General features: G+C 48.0%; 2 protein-coding genes across 3 annotated transcripts in view; both read left to right on the top strand.

Moving 5' to 3' along the window:
* The window catches only part of LOC144583991 (uncharacterized), a 484,560-nt gene that overhangs the window by 179,028 nt on the left and 291,056 nt on the right, over nt 1–14,476 (top strand). The gene's annotated exons all lie outside the window — the stretch shown is intronic.
* Nucleotides 1–14,476, top strand: part of CALN1 (calneuron 1) — a 152,692-nt gene that overhangs the window by 1,607 nt on the left and 136,609 nt on the right. The window lies entirely within an intron of this gene.

Raw genomic sequence — 14,476 nt, 5'->3', positions numbered from 1 at the left:
TCTCTTGGGTGAGGAGCCCAGGTGGCGGCGTCATCATCACCACCCCTGACCCTCATCATCATCCCTGCCTGTCGCAAGCCCTCGAGCAGCCTCGGCGGGGGTGCGCGTTTGTGTGTGGCCCTTGACCCTGGGGGACGGAGAGGCGGCCCGAGGGTGCCCGCGGAGGGGGGACGACCGCCGGCTGCGCCCCCTCCCCGGGAGGTCTTCCGCGGAGGAGTCGGAAAACTTCCCGAATCCCGCCGGCCCGACATCCTTCCTTGCCCGGACCCGAGGCTTTTGGGACACAAACTTTCGTTCAGAGTGCTGGGCTTTTCTGTCTTGTGTTTCAAGCCTTAGCTTCTTTATATAAGATTCGTCGCTTTCCCCCTAGCTTTCTTTTTTTGCACTTGAAATAATCCTGTTACTCCTTTTTATGTCGGTGCCAGCATCCTTTGTATCTGTCCTGTCAGAGCCCATGGTTTCCCCCCTTCCTCCCCCCTCCCCCGCCCTATGTCTCCATTTGCTGTGCCTTTTCCTTGAAGGTAACACCCAGGTGATCAAGTGGTCCTTCCAGATTCCATACTTTAGTGACACCTTTATGGAATTTGGAATCACCTGGTAGAGATCCTCCCCTGGCAAAATGTCATCCACATAAGTGGTGACGGAAGCGAGAAGAATGCCAGATTTCAAGGCCAGGGAGCCTGCAGGGTGAACTGAGATTTAATGGAGGAGAAAAGGGCTGCAGATCCACCAAGGGGTGCTTATTAGGTGATGCAGTGATGTTAGATTTCAGCCGAGTAGCCTGCAGGTTGATTGGATGATGGAAAGAAAGGTTTCGGGGGTTTCAAGCTCCGTCTCATCCTCCTTGTCTGGGCTCACAATTCGAGGGAAACCAGAGGGCGGTTCGGCCGGGGCTTCTGTAAGCGAAGAACCGCAGGAGAGCGGCCGGCAGTTCCGCCTTTCCATTGAGGGCAACCTTCCTTGCCAGCACCAGACCCTTTGGGTAGGTAGGGTGGCCAGGTCTCTGTGGAAGGGGAGACGGTTTGGCTTTTGTCTGGGAGAGGGCCTTTCCAGGCCTGACCCTCGCGGGCATTGGTGTTCCAGCCCAGATAGAAGGGGAATGAATGAAGCACCAGCATCATAACTCAGGATGAGCCTCTTTTTTTGGTGGGTGGGTGGGGGAGGGCAAGCTGTGGTGCAGGTTCTAGCATGAGAGGAAAGCCTTCCCAAGGGCTGGCCAAAATGTCAGCCCAGGACCTTGGTCGGGGTAGCGGGAACGCGTGCCGTAGCCGAGACCCTCAGCATCTGTGCCACACACCACTTCTAGAAAGAAAGCCACAAAGGGGTGGACATAAGAGGAGCAGGGGGGTGCCCTGTTTGCGGTGACCGCTGTGCGTCTGGGCTTTCATTCATGCTCAGCTACATAGAACTCAACTGTAGCCAAGTTTTATTCCTCTCTTTTGGGAGACTTTGTGGGTAGTGAGGGATTAAATGGGCAGAACAACACAACACACACATATTAAGAAAGATGCACACTGAAAGCCTAAGAGTAAGAATAAAAGACAGTAAAAGAATATGCTGAAGCAGAAAGGGGAGATTTTCAGAAGGAAATGTTGATTTTTTTTAATGGCAGAAGAAAAGGGAAGAATAGGAAGGAAAGAAAAGATTAAAGAAGATTAAAGTAGTTAAATAACATAACACAGCCTCTTAAATCCTAAGTAGAAAGCTCTGTCATTCTCTCTCCATCTCTGATTCTTTGTCCTGTCCAGCAGAGAGGAAAGAAGTGGGAACGGTGGGTTTTATTGAATGCACCATCCTTTTCCAAAGCGCATTTACTGCTCAAGTGGACGCTGGGATTTGAAGGAAGACCTCTCCGTCACTCTCCTCCCGCCCACTCACTGTCCCCTCTCTCCAGTGTTTTGACCGAACCAAATCTACAAGATTCTCTCACTTTCCTCTTGCTGTGGCAAGTCCTGAATTAGTAGCAAGATAACATCCAAAATCCAGCTTCAGCCCTGATCACTTTGGGGCCTATTCTTTAACCCTGGGAAGCATGAGGACTAGTTTCATAGAATCATGGAATCAATCAAGAAGTTGGAAGGGGTCCATAAGGCCATTGAGCCCAACCCCCTCCTCAAGGCAGGAATCCAGATCAAAGTGGATCTGACAGAGGGTGGTCTTAATATTCTCTTGAAGGCCTCCATTGTTGGCACAGCCAAGGTCATCAGTTCCGTTGTCATACTGCTCTAGCAGTTAAGACGTATTTCCTGAGATTCCGCCTAAATCTGGCTTCCTGTCCCTTGGGCCCATTATTATATTTAGAACAGAACTGGACACAATACTCGTGAGGCCTAACCAGTACATGATAAAAGATACCCTTTTTAAAAAGCTACATCACATGGTTGGCTCATCTTCTGCTTATGAGCTACTATGACTGCAAGATCCATCTTGGTTGTATTGCTGAGCCAGGTACAGTATCCCCCATCTTGTAACTGTGCAGTTGGTTTCTTTTTCCTAGATGCAAGATTTTACACTTAACCTGATTGAATTTCATTATGTTCTCAGCCCAGTGCTCAAGCCTATCCAGATCATTTTGAATTGCATTTCTGTCTTCTAGGGTATTAATGATTCCACCCAATTCTGAGCCTTGGGGTACCCCACTAGTTACCTCCTCTCAGTTAGAGGAGGACTCCATTCATCATCACCCTCCGAGTACGATTCTGTAGCCAACTATGGATCCACCTGACACTTGATCTATCCAGCCCACACCTCGCTAGCTTGCTTATCGGAATATTACGGGGGCACTTTGTCAAAAGCTTTGCTGAAGTCAGGATACTGCATACTATGTCTACAGCATTCTTTCTGTCTATCTTGGAGGTGACCTGATCAAAAAATGAGATCAAATTAGTTTGGCAGGATTTCTTCTTGACAAATCTGTGTTGGCTTCTAGTTGTTACCGCATTGTTTTCTGAGTGCTTGCGTAGTGGCAGCTGTTCCAGAATTTTCCCTGGGGTTTATGTCAGGCTGACTGGTTTGTAGTTCCCAGGTTCCTCCTTTTTGCCCTTTTTGAAGATAGGGACAATGTTAGCTTTCCATTACTCTGAAGTATAGATAGGAAGTAACAGATTAAAGTAACATAGCTTCCTGTAATGGCTAAATTTTCTACATAAGGTAAACATAATGGAAGCAGATTTCAGTGTAATGTTACCAAAGGTTATGGCATTGCCTGTTTTGATGGGAGAAGAGTGCTAGAGCCATATAACAAGAGCCGATGTGATGAAGCAGGTAGAGTGTCAAAGTGAGACTCAAAATCTAGGCAGAAATTCCCCTTTGGTTATGGAAACTCAATGGAAGATGGCAGTCGTAAATCCTTTCCTTAAATATCTCTGAATCAGCTTGACAGCCCGTAATGCTCAGAGTCGTTTTGACAGGAATTGTTTAGGTTTGGGGCTATCTTCCATCTAAAAATCCATAGTGTTTGAAGAGTGAGTGAAAAGCGTACCCTACTTTCAGGGGGGGTGAAGAAGGGAAGAGATGCGGGAAGTCACAAGCCGATCTTCACTGCACGGATAATAGATGCCACCTTCAAGGAAGCCCCTTCCTCAGCCTGACCTTTTTCAGATCTCTTGGCTCACTGATAACCGCCCTCCGTAGCCAGCCAGCTGATTGTAGGCTTTGCTGCCCTCCCGAAAGCACCCGGTTGCAGAAGACAACGTATATGTGCTCTCAGAAAAGAGGACGTCCTGTGACTGAAGCCAAGGATCTGCTGCTCAGAGGCCAAAGCCTTCTGCACCATTTTCTCCTGGCTTATGACATTCATGGCCACAACAGACATAATGGAGGTTTAAGATACTTCTGAAACCCTCCACCCATTAACACGGCCACATAGAGGCTTGAATTCGGTGCCAGCTAACAAAACATGTTATTATTTTCTTGCTGGTGTTTCAGTCTCGTCTGGCGGTGTCACCTGTTCCGCTCAGGTTCCAGCTGAATCTGAGGTTCCCGCTGGCTACTTGCCATCATTGCTATTAGAGATGGAGGTCTTATTATATGAATACTGTATCTCCACGCAGCTGGAGTCAATGAGGGACGGGCCCCAGCAGCTGGCCCATCTACTCCTGTGTCCAGCGGCGGCAGCCTCGCTCATTCTTCCCATCGCTCCTGGAGCTCCGCTCTCCTCCTGCTTGTGGGCAAGTGGGAGGGAGGACGAGTCTCCCTCCATGGCTGGGAGTTAATGGCTGCACAGTAACTCAGGCAAATACCAGTTGCTGGAGGATGTGAAGAGCACGAGGCCGCGGCAGAATGATCCGACCGTTGATCGTTAGCTGACCCTGGTGGAATAGGGGTGGTGGGCCGGAATAACATTCAGCCGGTTTTTCCTCTGATCCAGGAGATTCTTCTGGTCTTTTCCTGTTTCCGATGGACAGACTCTTCTGACTAATGGCTGCTAGACAGCATTGCCAAATTAGCAATGAATTAAAATCTTAGGTCCGTTCTTGATTGATTGATTGAGTGAAAATTATTCACAGACTTCTTTCCAGATTATGACCCTAATAGTGCCAATATAGGTGGAACAACAGTGGGGCATGCCTATTTCAGTGAAGCCAGTACGAAAAGATCAATACCTGGGAAGGCTCTCACGAGCAGGTATATATATTTTCTAGCTGCTTCCAATGTGGCGTGTAATTAACACCTTATAGTTTCAGAAAACGTCTCATTCCTACACTTAATGATGTGCCTGTTGTTTCTTCTTACAAATTTAACATCTGCATTAGCCTTTCCAAACCTTATACTCTCCAGATGAATTTTACTACAACTCTGAGGAGATCAGTCCATATGCTTTGATACAGGATACCAAAGGACAGAATTACAGTTCTTGAAAGTACTACTGCTTCAAGATGAGGCCTGACCAATTCTAAGCAAATAAAAACCTGGAGGTAGAATTGCTATAGATCACAAGCTGAAAATGAGCCAGCAGCGTGATGTGGCTGCAAAACAGGTGAATGCTATTTTAGGCTACATTGGCAGAAATAGAGTCTCCAAACCACACAAAGTACTAGGTCTTCTTTGTTCAGAATTGGTTAGGCCTCATCTTGAGCACTCCATCCAGTTCTGGACACTGCTGTTTTAAGAAGGGTGCAGACAAAGTGGTTCAGAGGTGGGCCCTAGGAGCAAAGGCTGAAAGCACTGGCCGCCTTTAGCCTTGAGAAAAGAAGACTAATGAGGGGAGATCGGATAGCAGTCTTCAAAGACTTGAAAGGTAGTCCTACAGAGGAGGGTGAGGATCTGTTCTCCATCACTCCAGAGTGCAGGACACATAAAAATGGGCTCAAACTATAGGAAGCCAGATTTTGGTTGAATATCAGGAAAAACTTCTCAACTATTAGAGCGGTATGACAATGGGACCCATGACCTTGAGGGGTGGTGAGCGCTTCAATGCTGTAGGCCTTCAAGAGAAAATCCGACCACCTGTCTGATCTGGTTTGACTTGGATGCCTCCATTGAGTAGGAATTAGAACTTGGTGGCCCTAAGTCCATTGTTCTATGATTCTGTGCCTTTTTATATATTTGACCACTCCGCTCTCCTAGATACACGAGGGGCTCAGCTTATATACTTCTCCAGAAGGATACACTCCCTGAGGCTGAGCTTTCATTGAACTCCTTAACAACAAGGTCCGTGTGGACCTTCAGGCTAGGCAATAAAATAAAATCCATGCTAGTTTGCTATTCAAGATCTTTATTTAAACCCAGCCAGAAAGAAGTTCAGAAGCGGTCTGTCGCTTTTAAAATGAAAGGAACAGAACACTATGGGCTTAGTGAGTTTGTCCGAACCCCGCGAATGACACATCCATCGTTCAGGGAAGAGAGAAACCTGGGCCTTCTTGACATAAAAGCTTCCAGGTAGCCTCTCCTCTTCACTATCCATGTGAAGACAAAGGAAATTTCAAACTTTAGGAAGAATGTCTGGATGGTAAGAGGGGTTTGACAATGAAATGGAATACCTTGGGAAGCCGTGGACTGTTCTTGACGGGAGTTTTCAAAATGGAGGGTGGTGGCCATCTAGCTACCTGGGTGTATAGTTTTCCTGCATTAGCAGGGGGGCGGCCGATGGGGTCTCTCTTGGCCTCCCTTTCTACAGCTGTGTGATTCCAAGCCTTTCTCAGCTGTGTTTCTGTGAGTTGAGGGGAGGGGGAGACCGTTCCCAGAAAGGCTAATTCAGACTCGCCAATCAGTAGCTGTAAGAAAGCCTGAATATGAGTCACTGAACCTTTTTGCAGGCAAAGTGAGGGGGACTCGGAGAAGGTTTTGTCGTCCCTAAATGTCTGGGTTTGTTCTTGAGCTCAGATTTTGAAATGACTTGAAGGCAGTTTTATTTTGTCACTGTGCTGGTTTGAGAGAAGGATTTTCCTTCTGTTAGGCTGGGAAATCTGTACCCTTCCGTTTTTGTTGGATGGGGCAGGTCAAGCAGTTGGGTTAACGATGCTGAAGGGCGACAGAGCTGAATGCTCTTCAGGGGGCCACAGGTCGTTCACCCCATCCTTAAATGTATAGTGAATGCTCAGCGGTGGAACTGGGATTCATGCGTCCACTCTGTGATTGAACCTGGGCCCTCAAAGGATGTTTCCTTAGACCAAATCCTACCAGGTGCCTGTCGTTTAGTAGGCATTTCATAATACCAATAATCTGGACGGGCAAGTCTTGATACTTCAGAAATAATTGCGAGAATTCAAATGGAATGAGAGTTTCCTGTGACGTCTCAGATAGGGTTGGTCATGAACTGATGGTTTGGTGGTTCGTGCCAGTTCGTTTCTCAGCCAGACAGGTGTTCAGCGGTTCCCAGCCACCCCGCCTCCTCTGGTGGTCGCCCACTTAGAGCAGTGCCCTGGCTTCCTTGCCCAGGCTCCTGCAGGCCATGCCTCTGAGTGGGTGCCTGCCAGAGGAGGCGGGGCAGGGAAGCGCCAGACGCCTGTTCAGCTGAGAAACAGACCGGTGTGAATGGCAAAACTGGTAGTTCGTGCCCATCTCTAGTCAAAGCAGAAATTGTGTGCAAAGGTATCTCCTATTTTTGTACATGCAAAAAGTGACATCTCTCGTCTGTTATAGCTACATACGAGGAAAGTCCCGTGCTTGAGTATAAACGATGCAGACATTTGATAGATGTGAATATGGCAACCAAAGACAGAAAACCCCCCCCCCCTCTTTTTTCTTTATAGCTGATTTTCTTTGTGTAAGACACACACATACAGCTTCTCCCAGAAAATCTCTTAGGATTTCTCTGAAGTCTTGCGGTAATTATTTCCTGAAAGAATTCTAAGCTATTCAGAATTATTACAATTCTTGTCTACAATGACATCTTTTCCTGTGCAGGCTTCACTGGAAAAGGTTTAAGGCAACGCCGAATTTGGAAGCTCCCTGCAACAGTAATTTTTTTAAAAAAAACTGAAAGCAAAAAAAGGGGTTTCTTTTTCACCGAAAGTGAAGAATCTCGCTGATGCAGAAGGAAATATCATAAAAATGTTTGAAGTACTTTTAATGTCTCTAGTACTATGGGGGGGGGGGGAAACCTTAGTGAAACAATTTACCATTTTGGGGGGGGAACCCACATGGAACTTCCCATGTGGAGAGCGGTATTTATTTCCATTGTGTCTCCGTCAAAGACCTGATTACAGATCCAATTGATAAACAAGTGTGTTGCCTTAACCGTTTCTGAAATGGTGGCCCTAGGGGAGGAATGGGGGGGAGAATCTACATTGCGTAGTGGCATGAATGTTTTGCAGTGTGGGGACAGGAATGCTACAGCTGTAAAAAGCAGTGAACTTAAAATGCCCAACAAGAATAACAGGCTGCCAGGTCAGAATCATGGTTTATCCTGCGCCGACTGGCAGAGGATGGGCAGGTGGCCCTTGGCCATCCATCCGCTCTCTGGCCTCATGGCTGCATCGGGGTTTCAGGCCAGCTCTCCCACACCCTAGTTTTGACCCTCTGAAACGTCTCACACTCCATTTATTATCAACACTGAGGTGGCCTTTCAAGATTTTGCTTTTTATTGTTGCTCATGGCTATTAGAAAGGGCTTCGTTCGTCTCTCTCACTTGTGATACAGTGTACCCTCTACTTACAGAATTAATCCGTATTGGAATGGTGGCTGCAAGTCGAAAAGTCTGTAGGTCGAGTCTCCATTGACCTACAGTGCATTGAAAATTGATTAATCCCGTAACCGACCATTTTTGTTCCATTTTTGTTCCATTTTGGTTTTTTTCTGGTCTGTAGGTCGATTCTCTGGCTGCAAGTCGAACCTAAATTTTGCGGCCAGAGAAGTCTGTAACTCGAAAAGTCTGTAAGTCGAGGGTCCACTGTAATCCGGCTGCCCTCCCATTTGGGCGATCAATAACTTGTTCAGTAGCCTGTCACAGTTGGGTGTGAAAGTCAAACGGGTGTTTTGTTGGTACTTGGGCTACTGAGGGTTTGCGGCATGGGGAAAACACCTGGTTTTCCAGGGACGGCCACGTTAGCCGGTCACCGCAGCAGTAGCCGAGGGGCTTGGTAACCTTGTTCTGCCTTAAAGACAAACAGGTTTAAGGGGGTGGGGTCCTGCGGGTTGCCCCTCTCGGCTGAGTCCGACTCAGGTTGCCCCACTCGGTTAAAAAAAAAAAAAAGACTCAGACTCGACTGGCAACTCCAACCCCTTGAGTCTTAAGTCACGTTGGCAAGTCTCTGTGATTTTAATAGAGACCTGCAGGTCTCTGTTAAAACAATAGGGACTCGATGAGTCGGAGTCTTTTTAGAAACAGGAGGGAGGGAGGGAGGCTGCTGAAACGTGGGCATGTTAGCTCAGGGTGGAATCCAGGAAGCACAGCCCCCCCCCCCCCGAAAGCGGCTGACTTGTGTTCATAGTGGGAGCATAACCCCATCCAGCACAGACTTCAACCCTATTCCCTGATCTGCCTTTCGACTGACCAGGAGCACTTCAGTCGATTCGCCCTCATCGTTCCTGACACCAGACCCTGGTCTAGAATCGAGAGAGGTTCCTTGGAGTTTGACAGGAAGCGGGGGAGAGAGAGTTGGATGTCATCCGCCTACTGGCAACGCCGAACTCCAAAACCCTGGACGACCTCTCCTGGTGGTTTCCTATCAATGTTATGATGTAAATTATGATGTAAATTATGCAGGGGATGGATAAAGTGGATAGAAGGAAGCTCTTTTCTCTCACACGCAATGCCAGAACCAGGGGACCTCCACTCCAATGGAGTGTTGGGAGAGTGAGAAGAGACCCAGAGTGTTGTTAGTCTGTGGAGCTCCTTGCCCCAGGATGTGGTGGATGGCCTCTGGCATCCAGATGCCTTTCAATGGGGATGGGACAGATTCCTGGGGGAAAACATCTGTTGCAGGTGACAAACCATGAAGGGGATGTATAGTCTCCATACTTAGAAGGAAGGTCCCTCCAAAGGCCAGAGGCAGGGGAAGAGGGAGGGTCAGGAGACGGGGATCTCGTGGTCTCTCTTGCGCTCCCAGAGGCACCTGGTGGGACCACTTGTGAGAGACAGGGAGCTGGGTTAAGGGGGGCCCATGGCCTGATCCTGCAGGGCTCTTCTTCTTAGGTCCTTGTATTCAATCATAACCTTTGAACTGCAGAGCTGGGAGGGACCCCATGGATCCTTGAGTCCCGTCCCTGTCTGGGAGGCAAAAGAGAACCTCGGACCCCCACAGGCCAGCAGCCAGACCCCCTCCACCACCACCTGAGTTCTCCCTTCCAGGAAGGACTAGAGCCCCACTGTCAGGCAGGGCCCCCAAGCCCCATCCCAGAGAGACGGTCCAGAAAGATGTCATGGTTGATGCTATCGAAAGCCACTGAGAGCCCCAGCAGAACCAACAGGGACACACTCCCCTTGCCCAGTTCCTGGAGTAGGTCGCCCACCAAGGCAACCAGAGCAGTCTCTGCCCCATAACTAGGTCTGAAGCCAGACTGAAATGGACCTTGATAATCCATCTCATCCGGGAGCCCCTGGAGCTGAGGAGCCACCACCTGCTCCAGCCCCTGGCCCAAGACTGGGATGTTGGGGACCCACGTACTCCTGATCCCTGAAGGGTGAAGGTCTCCTAGATGCAATTGTGAGATGCAAATGGTTTTGTGTTCTCTTGGCAGTACTGAGGAGATGAAATGGGTCACAGTGTAGGAACAGAGAAAGTTAGCTGGTCTGTTGATCTCAGTCTTACCTGAGCTCTGAGTAACGGCAATGGTCCTGGTTTTGTTTTTCTCCCGTCATGTTCTTTTCGTACTTGGCAATGCTGGGAATCAAATCTGCAACGTTCTATGATTCTGAAGGCAACATGTGGACTTTGCCGCTGTGCTTTAGCGGCTCTTGTTCTCTTTGTTGGTTACCCTTCCCAGCACTGCCCTGTTTCCCTGAAAATAAGACCTAACCTGAACATAAGCCCTAGTACGATTTTTCAGGATGCTCGTCATATAAGCCCTACCCCCCCAAATAAGCCCCAGTTCAGTGAAACCCCCGCCCTCCGCCTTTGTGCAGCAACCAGAAGAAGATGGCATGACTGTGTTTGAATAAACATAGATGGTTGTACATGGAAAAAATAAAACATCCCCTGAAAATAAGGCCTAATGTGTTTTTGGAGCACAATTTAATATAAGACCCTGTCTTATTTTTGGGGAAACACAGTAACCAGGCTCGGCCATTCTTGGCCTCCAGAATTGGGGAAGTTTGTGTCTGGTCTCGAGTCGAAGGGAGGGCCCAAGTGCGATGCTTCCGGGTGGCCCTTTTCCGGGAGCCTTGGCGTTGTGTATCACCAGCGGCTTCTCCCATCTCCCCAAAGTTCCTTTGCACCTTGGACAGGCTGAGGCCGGCCGCATCCCATGCCCTCCGGTTTCAGAGCCAAAAGGCATCGCAGAGTTGTACCCGATGATTTCACAGAAATTGATTCTTTGTTCACTAAAGATTATTAATATTATTTCCCGTATTTCTCTCTGGCGTCACAGCTGCAAGTTGTGTTTTTTACCCCATTGTCCTTGTGCAACAAAAAAGTTTCAACAATAGCACTCCATTATCTGCTTTGCACCCGAGGGAGACAATAGAGCCCAAGCCCCCATTGGATGCCTACTGGGGCCCCTCTCCTCGCTCCTGTCTTTTTTGGGAAATACAGCACTGCCAAATAACCTTCGTGTGGAGCAGCCACATCCTGGTTGCAGCTGCGAATGGGCAGGGAAGAGCTTGAAAGTCACCTCAAGCAGGACATTCGGTTTTTCCTGCCCTGCCCGGCCCCCCTTGGGCAATGGGTCTCCTTTCCTTGAGAACTGGGGGTGCCTTAACCATGCCTCCAAATTTTAGGTGGTTTCCTCGGATCTAGTGAATTAGCAGTGGTGCCTGTCACGACAATCGGGGCTTCGGCAGCCGCCTGAGCATTTTGTGTGGCGATGACAACACAGGGCTGAGTGATCCATGGAGGACAAGTTCTTCCAGAAATCAGAGGGAGAGGAGACTGTTGGATATGTAGTTATTCCTGGCTAACTTGACAGACAGCAATGGTTTCCAAGGGAGGTTATCTCTGTGCACGACTTGAGCTCGGTGGCTGCACCACCCCGGCGCGTCGTGGGGGGGGAGGCCCCCCTGCTGCGGCCGACATGGCCGTGCTTTTCTGCTATTCCGGTCAGGTGTTTAGGCTCATGCCATTCTGCTGGAACGTTAATTGGAGAGTGCGTCGGTAAATACAATGGCTTTAATTGCCTTCCTTTGTATGGCTTTTTTTCCCCGTTTGCTTTTTAAAATTGTGCAATGACTTTGCTAGGGCTGTGGATGGCACACCGATTTTATGAATATTTATCGGATTTGATTAGAAAGGTAGGGTCATCACGGAAAGCTGTGGCATTACAAGCTTGCCCCTATTTCTGTTCTGTAAATATTTTGGGGAGCTAATGAGGCAAAGCTCCTCATGAGTACTTATGAGTAACATTCTCCTCACAAGAAGACCTGGACTGAAGCGACTGGCAGCTATGCCTTGTGTGGGATTTTGAAGACGAAAGGCTGCAGAACTTCAGCACATGGCAGAAAGGAGAGCTTGAAGGATGGGCGTTCTGTCTTTTTTTAACTACAGCACTCAGAAGTCTTCTGGAGTTGCCCCCAACAGAATTATATTGAATTTTTGCTCCTGTGTAAGAGATGTCAGACACCCGAGGGAGCTCTTTTGGGGAGGGTCTGAAGCCCCCCAGAATTCCAGCTGACTTCTGGGTGCTCTTTGTCTCCCTCCCTCTCACCCACCCCACACCCTCCCTTCGTGGAGCCCACACCCTGGGAATTGGTGAATACAGCATTTCATGAATAGGGTTGACCTTTGGGATGTGCAGAGAACCACAGAATTCTGCCCACCTCACCAAAAGGCAAGGTCTGGTGTGGCACTCTATGAAAGAAGAGAAAAATGATTTTGGGGAGGGGGGGTCTGCTGTGTTGTTGCATGGACTTTCTCAAGAGTTGGAAGTGTTAGAAACACTGCTTACCTGTGTTTTTAGCAGTCAGCTGGTCATTCTGCATTTACTGTGTATGTGGCGTCTTCTTATAGTTTTGGTCATTGGTAGTTTGCGAAAATTACGTGTACCTTGACAAGAAGAAATAGGGTCCCTAGGAGTTGACTCTTGTGGAGCGTGCCTAAAGCAGAGCCTGTTTTTATTATACGGTGGTGTTTGTGTTTAGAATCTTGCTAAATTTTGTGGCTGACTTTATTTGTAGTGCCATGTAGGTGTTACACATTGTGTGATGTGTACACAGTATTTGTGAGGGAGCTGGAATAATAGCCTTTGGGTTCAAAGGAGGTCAGGCGTGCTGCTGCGCACCTCTGCATGCTCCTGACTTTGTGAGAAAATATATCATCGCAGGTCAAGAGACACCTCTTTGGAGCCACTTGGAATGTCTTCTGAAATGCAAACAGCCGATGGATGTACAGAGATGATTATCTTGTGAGGGTCAGAGAGGAAAAGAGAGAGGGTGGGAGAGAGGTGTCTCTGCCTTCACAATGACATGGCCCCAAGACAGAATTGGGTTCTCATCAGCCTCTCTTTGTACCAGGGGTCAGGGAACTTTTTTACCTTTTACCTCCCAAAACGTTTATATACGCCGACATTACCCTCTTGATTCGAAAGGAAGGAAATCATACATTATTTGAATTAAAAATATTATTGAATCTACACAGGCTGTGTACCGAACTAGCAGGATGCACCAAATTTGATAAAGATGTGCACTATTTTTGCTGGAACACATTGCACTCCAGCCATGGTGTGGTATAGGGAGTAGTAAGGTGTCCAACGTGCCTAGCAAGTTGCATTAAATTTTTGCTAGCTCGCAGAGGATTTAATCATCATCAGTGGCTGCCAGAGTGGTGCTAGCAATGACATGCTTCCTAAAGACAGCCAATGCAGAATGGGGGGGGGGGCTTTCCCTACCACTTTAATCATTCTATGTGTGGTGTGCAAAAAGGAACAAACCAGGCTGAAGGTCATGTCACGTACCCTGGTACCACAGCCCAATATCAAAGGACCAGTGTGCTTTTTTTATCATCATCAATGGAAAACTCAGCAGTGGCCAGAGGATTGGAAAAGATCAGTCTACACTCCAATACCAAAGAAAGGCAGTGCCAAAGAATGGTCCAACTATCGTACAGTTGCACTCATTTCCCACGCTAGCAAGGTTATGCTCAAAATCCTCCAAGGCAGGTTTCAGCAGTATGTGGACTGAGAACTCCCAGAAGTACAAGCTGGATTTTGAAGGGGCAGAGGAACTAGAAACCAAATTGCTAACATGTGCTGGATTATGGAGAAAGCCAGAGAGTTCCAGAAAAACATCTACTTCTGCTTCATTGACTACACAAAAGCATGGCAGAAAGTGAGGAGGAATTAAAGAACCTCTTAATGAGGGTGAAAGAGGAGAGTGCAAAAAACAGTCTGAAGCTCAGCATCAAAAAAAAACAAAAAACCAAACACCTAAGTTCATGGCCACTGGTCCCATCACCTCCTGGCAAATAGAAGGGGAAGATATGGAGGCAGTGACAGATTTTACTTTCTTGGGCTCCATGATACTGCAGAGGGTGACAGCAGCCACGAAATTCAAAGATCCCTGCTTCTTGGAAGGAAAGCAATGATAAACCTAGACAGCACCATAAAATGCCACCCTTTCCCCCCGCCCGCCTTAATTCAAGGTTTCTTTTTTTTTGCCTGTTCATTTTCACAGTTTTGAGTTAGTCTCTCTCACTCTAACTCTCTCTCTCTCTCTCTCTCTCTCACACACACACACACACACACACACACACACACACACACACACACACACAACCATCCATCCATCCATCCATCCACCCACCCACCCACCCACCCTCCATTTCCTTCCTCCCTCCATATTGTACATTTAAATAAGCTTGATGAAGTCCTCGGTCTCTCCACCTTTCTTCCCTCCTACCCTTGCTTGATCCTTTCCTGCCTCCTGGTTGTTTGCAGTCATTTC

The sequence above is a fragment of the Pogona vitticeps genome, chromosome 7 (assembly GCF_051106095.1).
Source record: "Pogona vitticeps strain Pit_001003342236 chromosome 7, PviZW2.1, whole genome shotgun sequence".
Taxonomy (NCBI): Eukaryota; Metazoa; Chordata; class Lepidosauria; order Squamata; family Agamidae; genus Pogona; species Pogona vitticeps.
This window is presented reverse-complemented; position numbering and strand designations above follow the sequence as displayed.